Consider the following 9,089-nt stretch of genomic DNA (forward strand, 5'->3'; position numbering starts at 1 on the left):
GCACTTGGTGCTGCCCCAATATTGAAGCAGAGCTCCAGGATCAACATAAAGCAGAGAGACGAGATGCCTTCTTGATGCAGCACACGCGATAACCTGGGAAGCAAGAAGAGCTGGGGAGATGGCCAGGCCTCCCGCCTGCACGGGGACTGTGCATCCCCCACTCCTCACATTTAACACCCTGACAAGCTGTGGCCCAACCTCACGAGCCTGCATGCAGCCTCACTCACGGCAGGCCAGCTCGGAGGCCTGCTGGTGGGCTTTCCAAGCAGATATCCTTCTCAAACTCATCACGGGGAACGCAGATTTTGCAGCAGTTCAGGTGTCTGAAGATAGGCACCCGGTGGGATTTTGACAGCACGGAGGCGGTGGCAGCAAGGTGCTGCCAAGGTAGCGCAGCCACCCTCACCCACCTGCCCACTCCCACATCTTCCCAAGGTGCCACACCGGTTGTGGTACATGTCACAGCAATTTGTGGCTCCACAGATGGACCCTGTAGCTGCTAACAAATGAAATAGTTCTTATCCAGGCTAAAGCCACACTATTAAGTGCTTTCTTTCTTCCCAAACAGGGCGGCCACATCTGAACTACTTTTGAAGAACAGCCTGTTGCCCCAGTAGCCCCAAAACCATGCCTGGCAATGAGCTGGGTTAGGATGGGGCTAGTTGTTTGAGGCCAAAACTGTGCCAAGGACCTTTCTAACAATTCACTGGGGATGCATCCCGATACTGATTACTTGTCTAGTACAGATGTGGCCTTAAAGAGCAGGATGGCAGAGGGCAGACCTGACGGGTTAGAAGGGACAGGGAAGCTGGTCCGTCCCCCCCCCCCCCCCGCTCCTAGTTTCAGATGTGGGAAAGGAGAAGGAAAACCAAGCTTTGGGATGTAACACAAGCCCCTTTCCTTTTCCGAGATCTGGACTCACCTCCCAACCCCAGCACTTCAATTCAGGGAGCAGCTGCACCAAGGTAGCTCATAGTCTTAAGGCTCCATTACTTCCCTGAGGCAGGAGGAAGGGACATGGGTTAACAGGGCCAGCAAGGACACCAGGACAAGAATTATGCGAGATCTATATTTGACAATGGAAAAAAATCCAACTTTTCTTATGACAGGGGTAGGCTCAGCTCATTGCACAGGGGGGAGGCAGGCTGCCGGCAGTGGAGGCCTTTAAGAACAGGATGAATAAGCATTGCTCAGGAGTGACTCGGGCTGAGTTGATCCCACTGCAGGGATAAGGGGTGACTGAACAGCCCCTCAGGGACCTTGAGAGCTCGATTTTCCATGAGTCCTGCACCCCCCTGGGCAATGCTGGGGCGTGACATCACAAAGATCTCAAACTTCACATAGCATTTGTCTTTAATAACCAGCCAGTGAGCTTTGTCCCCCCCTCACCAGCAACATGGCAGGGAGATTTCAGTTCCCCCAGTTCCCAAGGAAAGCACATACATTTAGATGCCACAGCTCCTCTCCTCATCCCTTCCCTCCTGGAACTGTATCGCTCTGCAAACCCTGCCTGGAGGGGGAAAGGGAAAAGTGGAGCCACCATGAAACAGATCCCAAGAATCAGCTCCTCAGGCAGCTGATGACACCAGAGGAGGGAGCTGGGGTTTGCTGTATGCACCGAGCTCATCCTGCCGGCAGCCCATGCCTTGTTGTTGCTCCTGAGCAATGCTTATTCATCCTGTTCTTAAAGACCTCCACTGCTGGCAGCCTGCCTCCCCCCTGTGCAATGAGCTGAGCCTACCCCTGTCATAAGAAAAGTTGGATTTTTTTCCATTGTCAAATATAGATCTCGCATAATTCTTGTCCTGGTGTCCTTGCTGGCCCTGTTAACCCATGTCCCTTCCTCCTGCCTCAGGGAAGTAATGGAGCCTTAAGACTATGAGCTACCCCTTGCTCATGCCCATGCCTTGCTGTCTTGCTTGTTTTCAAAGCCTGTTTGCTGCCTCTTTTTCCTTGCCTACTCTGCTCTGGATGCACATCCCCTCTATGCCAGCTCTGCTTTGCAACCTCTTTCCCACACTCTTCCTTCCCCCCCAGCAACCCCAGGATGATTACATGTGATTTTGCATCTCTTCCTCTGAGGCTCTCCCATAGGATACAGCACCTCTCAGGAAGAAAATAGTTCAAAGCCTTTCTCTCTCAGTAAAAGCTGTTTGTTAAATCATCAGTCTGTTCCACGAATGCTGAAGCTCTCCTCCTCATTTGCTAAATCGTTTAACACTGCAGGCCAAGCGTTGTCAGTCTTCCTTCAGAAATGACTGCTCCTCATATTAAGCCCCTGAGGACTATTTGTTAAATGTTGCTAATGAAAATAATCAACACCGCATCATTAAACCTTCAAACGCTGACAGCAGTGGCTGTACAGCAATGCTGCTCCTGCAGCTGCAAGGCTACCTGCAGCACCCATAGGCAGGAGCACAGTTTTGTAAGGTTTTTAGCCTAATTTCTTAGCTTGGACTAAGGAGGCCTTACAGGACTAAGCACTGCCTAACCAGCTGGCCCTTTCAACTAGCCTGACGGAAAGACACGCACCTCAAAGATATTGCACATCAAAATATCCTGCGCAAACAGGAACCGGGTATGAGAAATGTAAATGAATGTTCTGTACTAAATGGGATGCATTACTAAATACCGCAGAATCCACAAAGAACAGAGTTTCGTGGGCTCTGTCTGCAAGCACATCGTTTCAATGAGATGATTTCCTAAACCTCCTGCCCCTTACACCTTAAATTAGGCAAGAGTAGGACCTGTCCCACCACTCCTTTTACCCCTCTGTCATGGGATGGACCACATTCCATCTCCAGGTCTTTGTTAGCCATGCCGAGACAATAATGTGTTCTCTTTAGACCGACTCTTACACCCCTCTCAGCGAGTTATTTAGTAGACGTTGGAGACTTGTGATGGATTTTAAGCCCCTGTTTCAAGGGGCCATAGAAAACAGGTTAGGAGTGACCAGAAATTTTTGGGATGTGGGCGCAGGGCTGGGAGGAAGGGGTTAGCCCGAGGCTACAGGTTGGGGATTTGGGTTCCTTCACATCAAGTGGAGCTGAGCACTTCGGTCACTGAGTAAAAGCACCAGCTGGATACCTACAAGCAGGTTCTTACCCAGAAAGGTTAAACCAAAGGGTTGGTGTGGTACTGGCCTCCGTGCTCTGCTGGTTTGTCACCTGCTGACCCCATCCCCGGAGCTGCCCCACTGCTACAGCCAGCCAGGAGAGCCCAAGATGCAAGTAACAGCAAATCAAAAGAGAAAAGCACACGGGGGCTTTGTGGTGTCTTGTTAGAAGATGCCCACCCCCCCCGATCTTTTTGGAATAGGGCCAGCAGCAGCTGGAGGGCCCTGGCTTGCCCCACAGGCAGGCTGCGGGGCTGCCAAGAGCCCCCATCCAAGAGGATCTGAAGCTCTGAGAAATCACAGCGATTTGAAGCAGGTCCACAAAAGACAAGCCAGTGGGAACGACCCGAGATCCCATCCTTCACCAAAGCATCCCAGGCTGCAATAAAAGACAACCCCCCTCCCCCGCCCCCAGCCAAGCGTGGAGGGTCTCCCCTGCAGCAGGCCACGGCCTGGAGAACAGCCATTTGCTGAGGGAACACGCAGCCACCAAGCCCGAGGGCTGAGGGGCACCCGCCTCCCTCAAGGACCAGGACCCCTTCGCGGGGAGCCGCCCGCAGCGGGCCAGACTGCCCCGCCAGCGCCACCCTCGGCCGCACAGCTACTGAGGAAAAGCGGTGGCGGCCCCTCCTTATATAACGGGGGTACATGAATATTCATCGAAAAGGCGCGGCCAACGAGGAGGCGGGGCCGTGCAGAACTACGCGCCGCGGTGTTCGTGAATATTAAGCGAGGGGCGTGCCCCCGCATGAATTATGTGGGTCGTGGGCGGGGCCGCGCGCCCCAACGTTCTGTCCCTTCAAAGTGTGAGAAGATGGCGGCGGCGGGGCCCGGCGGCCGGGCCGCGGTGCCGGCGCGGCGGGGGCGGCGGCGGCGGGGGCGGGCCGGGGCGGCGGCGGCGGAGGATGAGGTGGTGTTGGCGGTGGCGGAGTGCCCGGTGTGCCGCCAGGCGCTGGTGGAAGCGGTGACGCCGCCCTGCCGCCACTCTTTCTGTCTCGCCTGCTTCCAGCGCTGCCTGCAGGGCCCGGGCCTGTGCTGCCCGCTCTGCCGCAGCCGCCTCTCCACCTGGGCCCGCCGCCAGCAGGCCCGCACCGAGCCCGCCGCGACGACGGCCGCCGGAGGAGGCGGGGAGCAGCGGCCGCCGGACCAAGGTGCGGCGGCGGCGGCGGCGGCGGCGGCGGCGGCGGGCACCTGCCCCCCCCCACCCCTCCTCCGGTGGGGGGGGGGGCGCGGGGGGCGGGAGGGGGGCCCGGCCCGGCCCGGCCCGGCCCGGCCTGGCCTGCCCGGAGGGTGCGCTGAGTTTGCGGGGGCTCAGCCCCGTCCGAGCTGAGGGGGGGCCTGGGGGGCGCCACCCCCCTTTGCCGTGGTGGGAGATGGGCCTCGGAGGCGCAGCTGGGGGGTGGGGGGCGCTTCCCCGCCGCGCCGTGCCTGGGCCAGCGCTGCGGAGTGCGCTGCACCGAGTGCGCCGGGGCTCAGCCGCCCCCCGCCAGGGGCATCAGCAGGGGGGGCTCCCGCTGCCCCCCGGCGCCGCGCTGGGGTGCGAGGGCTGGGCCGCAGCCGGCATCGCGCCCCTCCGCAGCCCCGCCTGGGGCCCTGTGCCCATGCTTGTGTCAGCCCTGTGCCCAGCGCTTCGCTCGAGGCCCCGAACGGCCGGTTATTTTTAGAATAACGTTGCCCAAAAAGTCAACGGTTGCGGCGGTGCAGCCCGTCAGAAGGGCTGGAAAAAGTCGGGCGGGTTTCTGCCTCGCCGAGAGAGGCAAGCTTTCGCACCGTGGGAAGTCCTGGTCCCTTGTTGACATAAAAAAAAAAAAAAAAAGTCTATCGTTTCTGAGTTCATGGCTTTTTGTCACGCGTTTCCTCCCAGTCTCGAAAGCCGGCAGCCTTCCCCAACTCCTAGAAAACAGTTCCCTGCATTTCCTTTAGAATAAATCCTCATTTGAGCCAGCAGCATTGCTCTTTCCCGGTGAGAGCCGAGGTGCTGCGGAAGATGCCCATCTTGCCCCTGTCAAAACTCCCGGTGTGCCAGGATCTTCTGCCGGCACCGCGGTGCTTGTTGGTTGGAGAGGTGATGCGGCAGTGCTGGCAGAGATCGGCCGCCTACGCCGCACCTACATGCGTGCTTCACCGACGTAGTGGTGGTGGGAGACCTGTAGAGCAAACGAGGCTTTAAGCTATGGATAAACGTCCTTTTAGCTGTCCAGCCGTGCCCTAGCCGTTCCTTTTCGAGTGCATTACTGGTCTCCTGGTTCATGCTTGTGTCAGCACCCTCTAATTTGCTGCAGGGAAAATTGGCAGGATGAATTTAAACAGTTTAAATTGGTGGTTTGAACTAACCCTGCTAACCTTTGCTGGAAGCGAAGTGGGAAGCGTTCACGCAGAAGGATTTGCTGAATCAATGAACAGACGGGCTGTCCGGAGGGAGCTGAGCCAAACGGCTGGGAGCAGTTCCTCCTCCCCGGCCCAGCCCAAGGAGGGACGACAGAAACTCCCTGGGTCAAGTCTTTCCTCTAAGGCAGTGGTGTCAGTCATGCTTAAATAGATTCAGCTTGGTCCAGCCTAGCTTGAATGAGAATATCCAGCCATGCTGCAGGAATGCTTATGCAGTGCCTTGGTTGGTTTGGGGTTTTTTTTTAAGAAAAATTAATATTAATTCTCTGTTTGTCTTGTCTGAGATGTTTGTATTTTGCAGCAAGGCATGCGGTTGTCATGTTGGTTGTCATTTTCTGCCTGCCCAAACTTCCTAAAGCTCTGGAAGCGTCTTAGAGAGAATCATGGAGGGTCTTAGCCCTGAGAAACGTGGGGGGTGCACCCCAAAAGTGGAAGGACACGTGCAGCTGAGTGTCACCTTGTACACCGTGAGCATGGCTTTGTCATGGGCGCTCTAAACGGGGCTAGACTAACCCCTACTCGTGCTGTACTCTGACTGCCTTTCATACCGTAGACCTGCCCACCGTAAAATTGTACTTCAAGTTGTAGAGTGGTTGAGTTAACAGCCGATGAGGTGAGCTAAAATGAGCTGTAATCTTGAACGGCATTTCTGCTGCTTTTCTAGCCTAGGCTCAAGCTTGTCTTGAAGCAGCTTTGTCGGGCTAAGAGCTGTGAGGGTAATGGGCCACTTACGTTGTCAGTTGGGCTAATAGTGTGGAAATCAAAGGTAGCTGATCCATTGGGAATGGTGATCTGCTGCATGTGGAAGGAGGGCAGTGGACGTGCTTTATCTTGACGTTAGTGAGGCTTATTGGAGAATCACAGCATGGCTGAGGTTGGCCGGGACCTCTGGAGACCCAACCCCTGCTCATAAGCGGGGTCACCAGGAGCAGGTTGCCCAGGACTGTGTCCAGTTGGGTTTTGACTGTCTCCAAGGTTGCAGACTCTGCCTGTACCAGTGCTTGACCACCCTGACAGTAAAAAAGTTATTTCCTATGTGAAATGGACTTCTTGTATTTCAGTTTGTGCCCATTTCCTCTTGCCCTGTCGCTGGTCACCACTGAGAAGAGCCTGGCTCTGTCTTCTCTATTGTCTTCTACCAGGTATTTAAACACATTGGTAGGATCACCCCAAACCACCTCTTCTCGAGGCCAAACAGTTCCAGCTGTCTCAGCCACCTCTTGTATGTCAGATACTCTGGTCCCTTAATGATCTTCATGGCCCTTCACTGATCAAGATAAGAAACATCACTGCTCTCCACTCATCCACTGAGCCAGTCAGATGTTTTCTTCCAGACCCCATTCGCTTTCTTCCAGACTTCAAGACCCTCTCCTGATCACCTCTGTACCTGCTCTAGCTGTACAGACTGAGGAAAAGAGGCATTGAACATCTCAGCCTTTTCCATGTCCTTTAGCATCAGGCCCCCTGCCCCACCTGGCAGCAGACCCACATTTTCCTTTTGCTGCTGATTTGAGCCTTTCTTGCTGCCCATCACCTCTGTTTGCTTTTCACCCTTTTGACTCTTGTCTCCCATAAATCTGCACTGACACAGCGGTGGAGACCTGGAGGGACCTTATCGATGTATCTAGATATCTGAGAGAAGGCAGTAAAGGCAGCAGAGCCAGGCTTTTCTCAGTGGTGCCCAGCGACAGGACAGGAGGCAGCGGGCACAAACTGGAACACAAGAGGTTCCACTCAACATAAGAAAAAACCCCTTTCACTGTGAGGGTGACCAAGCACTGGCACAGGTTGCCCGGGGAGGTTGTGGAGTCTCCATCCTCAGAGAGACTCCAAACCCAACTGGCATGGACCTGGCCAGCCTGCTCCTGCTGACCCTGCTTGAGCAGAGGGGTCTTTGTCTCCGTGGGTCTTTGCCAACCTCAGATATTATGTGATTCTGTTACCAGACAGTGAATAAGTTGATGAATGTAATTGAATCACATAAAATCTGCAAAATTTTAAAAACCACGTGGTATGACCTCTTGACATTACTTGATTGTTCCAGCTTAAGTTGGCTAATTAATTACAGTTTCAAGTCTCAGGTTTTGTCATTCACTTTGGGATTCGTACGTAATAGTGGATTTAATGAGCTCTCAGACCTTGGCGGAGTTTGGGGACTCTGCATTAGGTGCTGTACAAATACGTATGAAGACAAAGTCCTTGTCATGACACTTGTCAAACAAAACTGGATAGACGTAAGCGGAGACAATGCGTACTCGCTGCCTGTGTTGTGTCTTGGCGTGGGCTGGGTTTGCTTGCTTGCTTGCTCCTGGGCATCTGATGCCGTTTGAGCTGCCCTGCTGCCTTCAGCCTGGCCTCCAGCTGCTGCTCCAGAAGGGTGTGGGTGGCCCATAGGTCCCACATCCTCTCTGCCTGCTCTGTGGGCATCTCTAAGTACCATATCGCACCTAGAAAGGCACCCTAGATGCTGGTATAAAACTAAATTTTGAGCTAAAGATGCAGTACTGGCTGCAATACTTTGCTGAGGAAGGTTTCTTATATTAAAACAGTTGCCTGGTGAAAGTCTTGGAAGGCAGATAGGTGCAGCAGATGGGAGGCTTGGAGACTGCGGGTATGTGTTTGAGGATTCAGCTAGCCAAGAAGAAGAAAGAACATAACATGTTCACGGCAAGGTGCTCAGCCTGATTTGTGAGAAAATAAGTACATTCACATTTCTCCCAAGGAAGATGGAATACACTGTGAATCAAGACAAAAGAAAAGGATCTTGTGAAAAAGGATGAACAGATGAGATCATGGCTTTATCTTCTCAGAGACACACGGCCCACCTTCAGTATCAGATACTCACCCACATGGATAGATTTTTGCCTGTCAATCCTGACGTTACTGCACCAGATTATAAATTACTTCAGGGAGCTTGGAAGATTGCTGAAGGACGAGTGTTCTCCCCTGAACTGTGAATCAGAAATTCAGTTTTCCAAAGAACGGGCTTGTTAAGCTAATCAAGAGCTTTAACTAACATAGAATCATAGAATCATTCAGGTTGGAAAAGACCTTTGAGATCATTAAGTCCAACTGCTAACCCAGGACTGCTAAGCCCACCACTAAACCATGTCCCTGAACCCCACATCTACGCGTTTTTTAAACACCTCCAGGGATGGTGACTTCACCACGTCCATGGGCTGCCTATTCCAATGCTTGACCACCCTGTCGGGGAAGAATTTTTTTCCCAATATCCAATCTAAACCTCCCCTGGTGCAACTTGAGGCCATTTCTTGAGAACAGAGATAGTCTGGGAGGGAAAGAATAAATGACTGATGATACAACAGATTCCCAGATGTTTTGGGAAGGGACAGGGGAAATATGCTCCCCTGTGCCGAGGCGGGATCGAGTGTACCTAAACCATTCCTCGTAGACATCCGCGCTGTCCGTTCGTACACAGATGGCAAAAGGGGATCCCACAGCCACCTTTGTTTCAGTCTCTGAACACTTGGAAGATTTTGCCTAATATCTAATCAAAATCTCCTTTGTTACAAACACAGCTGAGTTCTTTTGTTTCTCTTCTGCCCAGTAGCTATGCACAACAATT

Source organism: Falco biarmicus, chromosome 2, assembly GCF_023638135.1.
Source record: "Falco biarmicus isolate bFalBia1 chromosome 2, bFalBia1.pri, whole genome shotgun sequence".
In the NCBI taxonomy this organism is placed as follows: domain Eukaryota; kingdom Metazoa; phylum Chordata; class Aves; order Falconiformes; family Falconidae; genus Falco; species Falco biarmicus.